Source organism: Xyrauchen texanus, chromosome 35, assembly GCF_025860055.1.
Source record: "Xyrauchen texanus isolate HMW12.3.18 chromosome 35, RBS_HiC_50CHRs, whole genome shotgun sequence".
Lineage (NCBI taxonomy): Eukaryota > Metazoa > Chordata > Actinopteri > Cypriniformes > Catostomidae > Xyrauchen > Xyrauchen texanus.
Genome location: NC_068310.1, coordinates 3,350,845 through 3,363,991, shown reverse-complemented (window position 1 = coordinate 3,363,991; position 13,147 = coordinate 3,350,845).

Genomic DNA, 13,147 nt, shown 5'->3' with positions numbered 1-13,147 from the left:
ATATAATATTATATTAATATTATTATAATAATATAATATAAATGTATTTGAAAACGAAATAAAGCAATGCCAACTTACTCATAGCCTACTTTGTCTGTAAACACGCCGCGCGCGTCAAACGCTGCCAGTATGAAAGCAAAACGCGCCGTACGCACTGCTCCTGCGCTGCTTACGCTCTGCTAACGCGTGCAGTGTGAAACCGGCGTGACAGTTAGGCAGGAACAGATCTCTGAATGCATCAGACACATTCTGGTCCTTCACTTTAGTCAACATATCTGCTGTGGAGAGACCAGGAAATGTTGAAGTTTAAGCAGTACTTCGTGTGGGTGAAATCATTTAATTAGCCTGATTTTAACCCTATAACGCTGTGTGTATCAAATATGATTCACAACGTCTGATGGCTCGTTTCATGTTTCAAGCTGATGAGCCAAACAACCTATGGTATGTAAGTTTTACATGTTTATGGCACCATCTAGTGGTTATTCGTGAAAAAAAGTTTGTTTATATCGATCTATTTCAAATGCTGGCAGACTTCCGTAAAAAATTACATTGAGATAAATGACAGCTTATTTTAATAAAGTAAAAGTGACAGTAATGATTATATTGTTACTGATATTTTAAAATGAGTATTTGCTGAATATAAGCAACTTATGCTTGGTTAAAATGTTGTATATTATTTAATAAAAAAAAAAGCCTGTTGAAATCAATATGTATCAAATATGATACAACAGGCTTTTGAGGTATATTTCTCAATCACCAATACATTCATGCACACTATAAAAAAGAGCTTTGAAAATTCTGTCATATTTTTATAAGATATATTGAAAGTGTGAACTAATATTTCTGTGTATTTTCATATATGCAGCCTGCTCTTAAAAAGAACTCATTTCTAATAGCAATAGTGGACGCTATTGCTGCTGCATACGCGTCAAAAGACCTGCCATGCCCGTTGGGCATTAGGGCTCAATCCACTAGAGGCATGGCATCCTCGTGGGCATGGCCCAGCGGGATTTCCATTCACGACATATGTGTGGCAGCGGGATGGACTTCCCCCTCCACCTTTGTCAGATTTTACAATATGGAAGTGCCCGCTCTGCAGGCAAAACTACTAGCAGTTTAATACGCTACAGCTCCCCTGGTGAGCTGCACTGATGGGACACATTCCACACAGACCGGCACCGCCGCTCTGTCGTTCCCTTCCCACTATGTGCTTATGTATTACACAATCAATGACCCGCATTCTTGCCGGCCAAATATTATTTCCCCACTCATAAGGGCTCCCCGGGTCCCCCTTAATTCCCTGGGGCTCATACAGTGGATGCTTGGCGCGACGGCGTTGACAATGGGTTCCCGTGAGCGTAAGCTAGCTTACGCAATACGAGAGAACCTCTCGTAAGAGAACGTATCGGTTACCTAACGTAACCTCGGTTCTCTCTAGATGAGGAACGAGTATTGCGTAGCCGGCCGTGCTTCGCGCCACGAGCGACTTTTCGCTTCAGTCAATGAAAACCAGGGTTCCAGCCTACTGAACTACGCTTATATGCACTCTAGTCACGCCCATTTTGGCGGGCTTTGTTGCAGTGAGCGCGCGGACGCCTCTCATTGGATCGCGAGTTCGCCCAAGCTCGTCTATAGGCTGCAGCAGTTGCCGCAGAGCAACCTATGAGCTCGCTAGCTAGCCCGCTCAAGGTCTGCAGCTGCCGCACTGCGTTGACAATGGATACAAAAATTAAGGATAATTTTTTGGCTTCAATATCTCAGAAAAGATGAATCTTTCCCGTAGCGTCAGCTAGCTTACGCAATACTCGTTCCCTCATCTAGAGAGAACCGAGGTTACGTTAGGTAACCGATACGTTTTCTATCTCTTTCATAACCAAAACTTTTGTTGTGGGTGCTTTTTATTCTTTTACTCATCCAAATTCAAGTCAAGTCCATTTCTCTCTTTCAGTCTTTGCAGTAGGCCTACTTTCTCAATATTCATTTTTTTTTACCTATTCATAGTAGTCTATTATTGTCGTTAATATCTGTTATTTCTCAACAGTTCTGCAAGTTTCTGATGTGGACGTGACTCACTACATGCTTGACATGAGCTGTCCGTCTTTAATCCACCTTTTCACAGAAGCTGTATCTGCAGCTGCATAAATGGTATTTACACAGCAACAATCAAGGGAAACAATGTAAAATGCGTGCAAATGTTCTGTTTGTGGAAATAACGTAGAATGTAATGATACTGCTGCACAGCTGAAAGCACACTGATGTGCCGGTGTGGTTGCCAGATATTAAATCTGGGAAAAATTATACATAAGTATGACTTTGCATTTCCATTTTTAGTGTCTATAACCAGACCTTTTGGTAACCGTGGTCCATTTGTAAAGTATCCCAAAATCACAACCTGCGATTCATTGATTTTAACCCGCTATTGTGTTTTCAAATGAGCCCAATTTGGCATGAAACTTTGGCAATGCTGCAGTCACATGCTGCTGCTGATCTGGGGAAGAGAGAGCGAGAGGACGCATTTGCAGCACACGTCAACGCAGTTCAAAAACATTCTTCAGAAAAACAAAAAAAACCTTTCTCAATTGATAGACAATAATTTTTCTCTTTCTGCCTTATTTTGTCATCATGAGTATTCTACCAAAATGTTATAAAGTAACTGTATTCTGAATACAAAAGCTTGAAAATGTAACGGGGGCAGAAAACAGTTACTTCATTTTTGTTTCTGAATACTTAACGCCGTTGCATGTATTTCATTACAGCCCAACATTGCGGGTATGTGTGTGAATAATGAGTGGATAAGGATGTTTCGATATTTTACCAGAAAATAAGACTAAAATATTCTGATTACTATGACTGTTTGCAGTGTTGTGCCTGGATACTTAAATGTTTTAAACACCACATGAAAAAACATCAGTTAGTCACTTGGTCAATGTGGACCAGACTTCATCCCAATAGTCAAAAGTCTGGCTTTGCTAAACTCTACCTTCCATACAGATGATGAGCTTGATGAAACCCACTGAGCATACCTGGGACAGCCACTAACAGACCTGACTAAACAAGACAAAGACACAAACAAATCACTATTAACATAATTCGATACTCTGTAAAACTAAAACAATGCAGAAGTAATATTTGTTTAAACACTTACACTTATTTATTTGCCTTGGATTTTGTCTGCAGTCATATGACTCATTCTGAGATTAAAACAAAATAAACCATTACCTTTTGATTAACATTTAACAACAAGTCCTGGAAAATGGCGGAAGGTGCGATCTTGCGGATGTCAATGACGTGGCTCTCGTTCTTACGGATGTCATGGACGAGCATCATGCCACCCCTGAGAAGAAAGCAAAAAGTTACTTATATTTTTTTTATTTAACTTCCATAAATAAAAATAATGCTCTCTTTATTATCTGACACTTAATACATATTGGAAGCACAGAACAGCACCAGCTACAGCAACATATCCACAAATACGACTTGCTCCATCATTTGAGAGAGAAGTAGATTTATGAGAAACGTGATTTTAGCTTTCAATTTGTCACTTTTATCATGGAATTCAAACAAATGTTTTATTCATGCTCTTTAATGCAGTGTGTGCAGATTGCAGTAGAAATTCAAACAGAACAGGGCAGAATTCTATCACTCTCCAATGTCCAGCATGAAAAAAAAAAAAAAAAAATGAACATCAGAGGTTATGTTGAAAGACACAGTACAACTTAATGAAATAGGTCTTCTCTCATGTAATCACCCAATCTGTTAATGTTGAATGACAATGGAGAAAATGAATGGGGAAAATCTCGAGCCCTGAAACGCTCACGGGATCAGCACATGTGCACACTGCACGCACACACAGTCGCGTGCCCAATCAATTCTTTGCTATCTGCGAAGTATAATTCTGTTATCGCAAGCCTTTGCAATATGCATATCACGATATGTACATATGCAATATTTCTATAAATTCATTATATCGTGCAGCCCTACTGCACATATTGGGCTTGAATTATGGGTGAACTATCCCTTTAACAACAATACTCTTACTTTTATAACAACAAAAGGTCAAATGTGCATGTTAATTTCTCATTGGCTACTTCTTAGTATCAATACTATGGATATACCATAACATAGGCCTACTGGGAGAGCTGAAATATGAATGTTTTTGAATGCTGTGCATGCTACAAGAATTCAGACCAGTCTCTTTTGCAGATCTCATGGGGAGTGGAAATTTCAAATGGCACTCAAAATCGAATCAGACATTTAAACATCATATTTACCGATGTCCTGCTCACTGAGGAAGTTATCATCAACTTTGCATTATTTGAAGGTGTTGTCTAAAGAGAGCACATCATCTTCTGGTAATCTATGGAAGCTGGTGATGCTCATGTAGTCCACAGGTGAGTATGCGCTGCTAAAAGTGGCATCCTTCTCCACGACTGTCACACCTGCCTCGGCCGCCGGAGTATACATGATTTACCTGAAATCACATTTCAACACACAACTGGGGATAAACCAATATGAAATTTCTGGGCTGATACGATAACTCACAGCTCATTGTGGCTGATACCGAAAACTGATATATATATTTATATAAGGTTTTAATTTTTTATTCTTCAATCTGGAACTGCTTGCTAATTCATTAAAAGCTTCTCATTTTAGGGGGCCTGGGTAGCTCAGCAAGTATTGATGCTGACTACCACCCCTGGAGTCACGAGTTCAAATCCAGGGTGTGCTGAGTGACTCCAGCCAGGTCTCCTAAGCAACCAAATTAGCCCAGTTGGTAGGGAGGGTAGAGTCACATGGGGTAATCTCCTCATGGTCGCGATTATTGTTTCTGTCTCTCAATGGGGCACGTGGTAAGTTGTGCGTGGATCCTGGAGAGCCTCTGCGGTGTCATGCACAACGAGCCACATGATAAGATGTGCAGATTGACGGTCTCAGAAGCGGAGGCAACTGAGACTTGTCCTCTGCCACCCAGACTGAGGGGAATAACCGCGCCACCACGAAAATTGGGAATTCCAAATTGGGAGAATAGGGGATAAGAAAATACATATATATATAAATGTGCCTATATTACAAATGTATGCTGGGAAATAAATAATAAAGCACCTGCATAAATTATGGTGCTCACTTATATAGGCGTCTACAGTAATCCTGTTGATTCGCACAAAGAGAGAGAATAATGAACTTCTAACAGCTGCAATACTGCATTAAACCACAATGAGGCGATAAATTACATATAACGAATATTAAACAACAAAACAAACCCTAATCTCTGTACATGGTGTATTATTAGTGCCAGTCTTCATGTCGAACTCTGTTTGCCCATCAGGATCTGTTTCCCCCCAGCAGAGCTATATGGGGGGAACAGTATCTGACAGTAACATTCTCCTCTGTCAGAATGCGTTCCCTCATGCACAAACTTAACCCTAACCCCACCCTAACCCTAACCTACCTTGGCCCTAACCTACACTACCCTAACCCTACCCATAACCCCATACCCTATCGGGCTAGGGGGAAACAGATTCCGACTGGGGCACAATTCAATACAACACTGGCATCCGAACCGCAAATGCAGCGGTGTTATGAATGTTCGTGCTTGTGCTTATCTGCGACTCATTCACAGACACTTGCTACAGCGTTCAACTTATTAAATGTACCATTTTAGGTTGTGCTTGGACTTGTTTTAATCACAATGCTTCGATGTAAGTAACAATGTGCTTTTTCCCACATTCTGTTTATGTTTCATGAATAAGCAAAAACGTTAGCCCCCATGTAACATACAGTCACGTTTTGTTTATTGCCTCATGAAACAGAATATGGGAAATGCCATCCTTACTTAGAGCAGATGATTAAAACCAGCCCCAAAACAATGTAACAAGGTGCCCCAGACCCAGAACAATGAACTTTGCATCCCGAGAACCCAGAAAATGAACCAACAATTCCGTGGAGGTAAGGCACAGATCCAGCGGGGTCAGAGACGTACAACAATACACCATCTGCGCAAAGCAAAAGCCCATGTGGCCCATGTGCCACACCTCCCATCACCACCCCCAGAACCCCTCTCCCCCACCGCGGCTGCCAACGACCCTAGGGCAAGACAGAACAACAACAGGGAAAGAGGGCAACCCCGCTGGGCACCCCCATCCAGAGCAAAAAATCTGAAATCAATCCACCCATCTGCACCATCGCACCGGGTGTCCACACAGCAACCCAATCATCCAACAAAATAATTCCTGAACCCGCACACCTCCAAAATCCTAAAAAGACAACCCCATTCCATCAAACATTGCCCCGGCGCCAAGTGAGATGGCAGTGACTGGAGCCCGACCACCTGCCACCAACCACATCACACCGACGAAACGCCCAATGCCACCAGAAGAACAACAGCCCGAACAAACCCCACCCAATCCACATGCACAAAAGTTGCACAATTCCACTCAATCGGCCAGCCAAAACCCCCGACAATACTTCAATGCCCGGCTGGATCAGGGAAACCAGACAGCAGCCCCCATACTTGCCCGTATCCCTGTCCCTTCCAAGAACAAGACTGATCCGGGCTTGAGCCATGGCCGGCAGAAGCCCCACAATCCCCAATGACTCAGTACAAACTTCCAGCAAAATTGGAGCCAGCTTTGCAACACACAACTAAAAAAATCTCAGCAGCAAAGCTGTCCGGCCCAAACCAAAACAGAACTCCCCAAAAACACTACTAACCATGGCCGAGGCAAATACCCCACCACCAGCAGACCTCACCAAGGGAATGGCAGAAAAAAACCCCCGCTCTATACACCCAGCCAGAAGCTCTCCCGCCCCGCCGCCCAACCAAAGGCATAACCTCCCCACCCCGAACAGCCAAAACCCATGAAAAAACATCACCACATCTGTATTTCAATCAGGCCAATCCTCCAAGACCACCAGACTTCACCCAGCGCAAAGTATTCAGAGCGCTTCACTTTTTCCACATTTTGTTATGTTACAGCCTTATTCCAAAATTGATTAAATTCACAATGACAACTTATAAGAAGTTTGTTTGAAATCTTTGCAAATTTATTAAAAATAAAAAACAAAAAAAAAAAAAATCACATGTACATGAGTATCCATGACACTCAAAATTGAGCTCAGGTGCATCCTGTTTCCACTGATCATCCTTGAGATGTTTTGTACAACTTGATTGGAGTCCACCTGTGGTAAAGTCAGTTGATTGGACAACGATTTGGAAAGGCATATCAGAGCACAAACCGAGCCATGAAGTCCAAGGAATTGTCTGTAGACCTCTGAGACAGGATTGTATCGAGGTACAGATCTGGGGAAGGGTACAGAAAAATTTCTGCAGCATTGAAGGTCCCAATGAGCACAGTGGCCTCCATCATCCGTAAATGGAAGAAGTTTGGAACCACCGGGACTCTTCCTAGAGCTGGCCGCCTGGCCAAACTGAGCAATCGGGGGAGAAGGACATTAGTCAGGGAGGTGACCAAGAACCTGATGGTCACTCTGACAGAGCTCCAGCATTTCTCTGTGGAGAGAGGAGAACCTTCCAGAAGAACAACCATCTCTGCAGCACTCCACCAATCAGGCCTGTATGGTAGAGTGGCCAGACGGAAGACACTCCTCAGTAAAAGGCACATGACAGCCCACCTGGAGTTTGCCAAAAGGCACCTGAAGGACTCTCAGACCATGAGAAACTAAATTCTCTGGTCTGATGAAACAAATAGTGATCTCTTTGGCCTGAACGGCAAGCGTCATGTATGGAGGAAATCTTATTACCTGGCCAATACCATCCCTACAGTGAAGCATGGTGGTGGCAGCATCATACTGTGGGGATGTTTTTCAGCGGCAGGAACTGGGAGACTAGTCAGGATTGAGAGAAAGATGAATGCAGCAATGTACAGAGACATCCTTGATGAAAACCTGCTTCAGAGCGCTCTGGACCTCAGACTGGGGTGAAGGTTCATCTCCAACAGGACAATGACCCTAAGCACACAGCCAAGATAACAAAGAAGTGGCTACAGGACAACTCTGTGAATGTCCTTGAGTGGCCCAGCCAGAGCACAGACTTGAACCCAATTGAATATCTCTGGAGAGATCTGAAAATGGCTGTGCACCAATGATCCCCATCCAACCTGATGGAGCTTGAGAGGTCCTGCAAAGAAGAATGGGAGAAACTGCCCAAAAATAGGAGTGCCAAAGCTTGTAGCATCATACACAAAAAGACTTGAGGCTGTAATTGGTGCCAAAGGTGCTTCAACAAAGTATTGAGCAAAGGCTGTGAATACTTATGTACATGTGATTTTTTTTTCTTTATATAAATGTGCATAGATTTCAAACAAACTTCTTTCACTTTGTCATTATTGGGTATTGTGTGTAGAATTTTGAGGAAAATAATCAATAGAATCCATTTTGGAATAAGGCTGTAACATAACAAAATGTGGAAAAAGTGAAGTGCTGTGAATACTTCCCGGATGCACTGTATATCATAAAAGTGTGTATGGCACCCAAACCCATTCTTATTAGAATTTTATGGCAGAGATGCCATGAACATTCAGTATTTCCCTTGAAGATCAATCAAAGCAGACTAGCACACCAAATATGCCATTATTTTGTCTTATGCTGCTAGAAAGAACGAAAAAATAAGTATTTTTAGTGCATACCATACACTAATTTTCCAGGTGCTCACATTATTATCATTATTCTATAGTGTATCAGAATCAGAATCAGAATCAGAAAAAGCTTTATTGCCAAGAATGTATTTTACACATACAAGGAATTTGTTGTGGTGTTCTAGGTGCATTCACACAGTCTCTAAATATATGAACAAGAATAAAAATAAAGAAATATAAATATAAATATGTCCACGCATTATCAATTAAAAGTAAGTATAAAATAAAAGAGAGCAGAGTAGTGCAGTGAAATGTAGAGCCAGAGGTGGAGTGTGGAGAGTGTCAGGGTGGGTTCCGGGCATTGTTGATAAGGCAAGTGGCGGATGGGAAGAAACTGTTCTTGTGGTGTGAGGTTTTTGTCCTGATGGACCTCATCCTTCTGCCAGAGGGGAGTGATTCAAAGAGATTGTGGCCAGGGTGGGAGAGATCAGCCACAATCTTTCCAGCACGCTTCAGGGTCTTTCCAGCATGCTTTCCAACAGGCAGCGGCAGATTGCAGCCAATCACCTTCTCTGCAGACCGGATGACACGCTGCAGTCTTCCCTTGTCCTTGGCAGTAGTAGCAGCGTACCAGATAGTGATGGAGGAAGTGAGGATGAACTCGATGATGGCTGTGTAGAAGTGCACCATCATTGACTTTGGCAGGTTGAATTTCTTCAGCTGCTGCAGGAAGTACATCCTCTGCTGTGCTTTCTTGATGAGGGCGCTGATGTTCAGCTCCCACTTGAGGTCCTGGGAGATGATAGTTCCCAGGAAGCGGAAAGACTCCACAGTGTCAATTGTGGAGTTGCAGAAGGTGATGGGGGCAGGTGCAGGTGAGGCTGAGTTCTTCCTGAAGTCCACAACCATCTCCACTGTTTTTAGAGCGTTGAGCTCTAGGTTGTTTTGGTTGCACCAGGTCACCAGGTGGTCGACCTCCCACCTGTAAGTGGACTCGTCACCATCAGAGATGAGTCTGATGAGGGAGGTGTCGTCCGCAAACTTCAGAAGCTTGACGGACTGGTGACTGGAGGTGCAACTGTTAGTGTACAGGGAGAAGAGCAGAGGAGAAAGAACGCTGCCCTGGGGGGATCCATTGCTAATGGACTGTGAGTCGGAGACGTGTTTCCCCAACCTCACATGCTGCTTCCTGTCAGACAGGAAGTCAGTGATCCACCTGCAGGTGGAGTCAGGCACACTTAGCTGGGAGAGCTTCTCCTGGAGCAGAGCCGGGATGATGGTGTTAAAGGCAGAGCTGAAATCAACAAACAGAATCATGGCGTAGGTTCCTGCGGAGTCCAGGTGCTGGAGGATGTAGTGGAGGGCCAAGTTGACTGCATCGTCTACAGACCTGTTGGCTCTGTATGCAAACTGCAGGGGGTCCAGGAGGGGGTCGGTGATGACTTTGAGGTGAGAAAGCACAAGGCGCTCAAAGGACTTCATCACCACAGAGGTCAGGGAGACGGGTCTGAAGTCGTTAAGTCCTGTGGTCCTTGACTTCTTGGGAACAGGGATAATAGTTGAAGACTTGAAGCAGGCTGGCACGTGACATGTCTCCAGTGAGGTGTTGAAAATATCTGTGAACACTGGAGACAGCTGATTACCGCAGTGCTTCAAGCTGGATGGGGAGACAGCATCCGGTCCAGCAGCTTTCGGTTGTTCTGTCTCCTGAAGAGTTTGTTGATGTCCCTTTCATGGATGGAAAGAGTTGTCACTGGGGTGGGTGGGGAGGTGGAGGGGGGTACCTTTAAGGTGGGCATTGGTGGGGGTGCCCCGGCCCCTGCTGAGGTGGGGGAGGTGGAGGTGATGCACTGTGGCTGGAGCTGTTGGGAGGTGTCATGGTGGATGGTTTCTGGACTGTCCCTTTGTCTTTCAAAGTGGCAATAGAACTCATTCAGGTTGTTGGCTAGGCGTCGGTCGTTGATGGCCTGGGGGGATGTAGGCTTGTAGTTGGTGATTTGCCTAAGCCCTTTCCAGACAGATGCAGAGTCGTTGGCTGAGAGCTGGTGTTGGAGCTTCTCAGAGTACCGTCGTTTAGCCTCTTTCACCGCCTTACTAAACTTGTACTTCGCCTCTTTAAATCTGTCTTTGTCCCTACTCCTGAAGGCCTCTTCCTTATCAAACCTTAACCTTCTGAGTTTGGCTGTAAACCAGGGTTTGTCGTTGTTGTAACTCACCCTGGTGCGTGATGGAATACAGCAGTCCTCGCAGAAGCTGATATATGACATCACAACCTCTGTGTACTCATCTAGACTGCTTGTGGCAGTCCTGAACACATCCCAGTCAGTGGTGTCAAAACATGTCTGGAGATCCTCCACAGCCTCACTGGTCCACTTCCTTGATGTCCTCACTACAGGTTTGCAGAGCTTTAGTTTCTGCCTGTACGCAGGAATCAGGTGGACCATGACGTGGTCAGAGTTTCCCAGTGCAGCACGGGGGACGGCATGATAAGCATTCCTGACTGTGGTGTAACAGTGATCCAGAATGTTCTCCTCGCTGGTCGGGCATTTAATAAACTGTCTTAATGTCTAATAGTATTAAATTATATTAAGTAGCCTAATTTAAAGTAATACTGAAGCTTTTCATTTCAATTTTTAAAATTTCAAATCAAGTAAAAAAAATCTAACTTTTAAAATGATAAGCCTGAATGTTCTTGATGTTAATCTATATAAAGTAACTTTCACATCAAAATATTATCTATTTTAATATTTTCATCATATTCCGATTTTTTCCATGTTCTAACAGCAGCAGCAATGATTTATCTTGCTGTGTAAATGCCTTTAAATTCTTTATCATTTACTAGTGATCCTGTGTTAATGTATTATAATTATTAATGATTTCATAGCGATTATTATTGTTGTGTAAATGTGTTATGATTGATCATATTTTTTACAGTCCTCTAGTGCCGTGTTATAACTGTTTACATTCTGATTAATGTATCATAATTTTCATAAACATTTTCAGTGGAGTAGTAAATCTTGCTGACTCTCTCGCGAGATGTGACTTGTGCTGTCTCGCATGCGATTGGCTGTTCGATTCATTCATGTGAATGTGCTCGTGAAGTAATCATAACCTCGGGATCAAACACTGAATTGATAAAGAAAGTTGGTAACAAGCAACTTGATACCACTTAACCCTAATGAAGCCAGATTGGATTTTGTGAGTTTTGTCAAACTAAAACCAATTGTAATGAAGACTCAGGCAAGTTGGGATCCATCTGTGGTGATTTATTATAAACAGAACACAAGTCATACAGGCAGGGTCAAAGGCAGGCAAACAGAGAATATAGTAGGCAGGCAGAAGAGTAACTAGAACAGGCAGAGGTCTGGGCAGGCAGCAAACAATCGTAGAACGGAACAGGCAAGTGATAAACAAGGCAGGCGGCAAACGAGCAAGGTCTAAACAACAGGCTGGAACGGTACACAGAATAACTAGAAGGGTAAACAGAGGGTAACTTGCTTGGTAATGTAGCCGGAGCAAACAAGACTTCGCAATGAATGAATGAACTGAGTGGCTTTAAATAGAGCATGGGAGACAGGGAACAGCTGTAGAGTAATCAGACCTAGGTATGCGGGTTTATGGGAAATGTAGTTCTAGCGATCAATACTCCTGTGAATCAGATCTCCGATGACTGGAGAGGGAGGCGCTCTCTGTGTTCGTGACAGAGCCCCCCCCCCTTTGAGCGGCTCCGGACGCGAGGACGCGACCTGCGTCGAGGTCTTCCCCGAGGTCGAGGGGCCGGTCTCTCCGGATAGATCTGGTGGAACTCGGTGATGAGGTTGGGGTCCAGGATGTCATTGGCGCTGACCCAGGATCTTTCTTCCGGGCCATACCCCTCCCAATCCACCAGGTATTGGATCTGACCTCGGTGACGCCTGGAGTCGAGCAAGGTGCGTACCAGGAAGGCCTCCTCACCGCCCACACTCCTCAGTCCTCGGAGCATCAGCCGGTTTGAGCAGGGAAACATGGAAAGTAGGAGAGATACGGTAATTAGCAGGGAGTTGTAAACGGAAAGAAACTGGATTGATTTGTCTAAGAATTTTGAAGGGGCCCACCTAACTAGGACTGAGTTTTTTGCATGGTAGATGCAAACGGATGTCTCGGGTTGAGAGCCAAACCCATTGGCCAGGGATGTAACTGGGACCGGACCGGCGGTGATGGTTGGCTTGCTCTCTGGAGTGATTCACCGCCCGCTGCAGGTGGACGTGGGCCTGGTCCCACACTGCCTCACTGCGCTGCAACCAACCGGACCACGGGAAGAGAGGGGGTTGGTAACCCAGAATACATTGAAATGGTGTCAGGTTGGTCGAGGGTTTGAGGAGGGAGTTCTGGGCATACTCGGCCCATGGAAGGTAGCGACTCCAATCCGCCTGATTGTGATGGCAGTACGTTCGGAGGAATCTTGTGATTTCTTGATTCAGGCGTTCCGTCGGACCGTTGGACTGCGGGTGATACCCGGAAGTGAGGCTGATGTTGACGTTCAGGCGGTGGAAGAAAGCTTTCCATACCCGGGA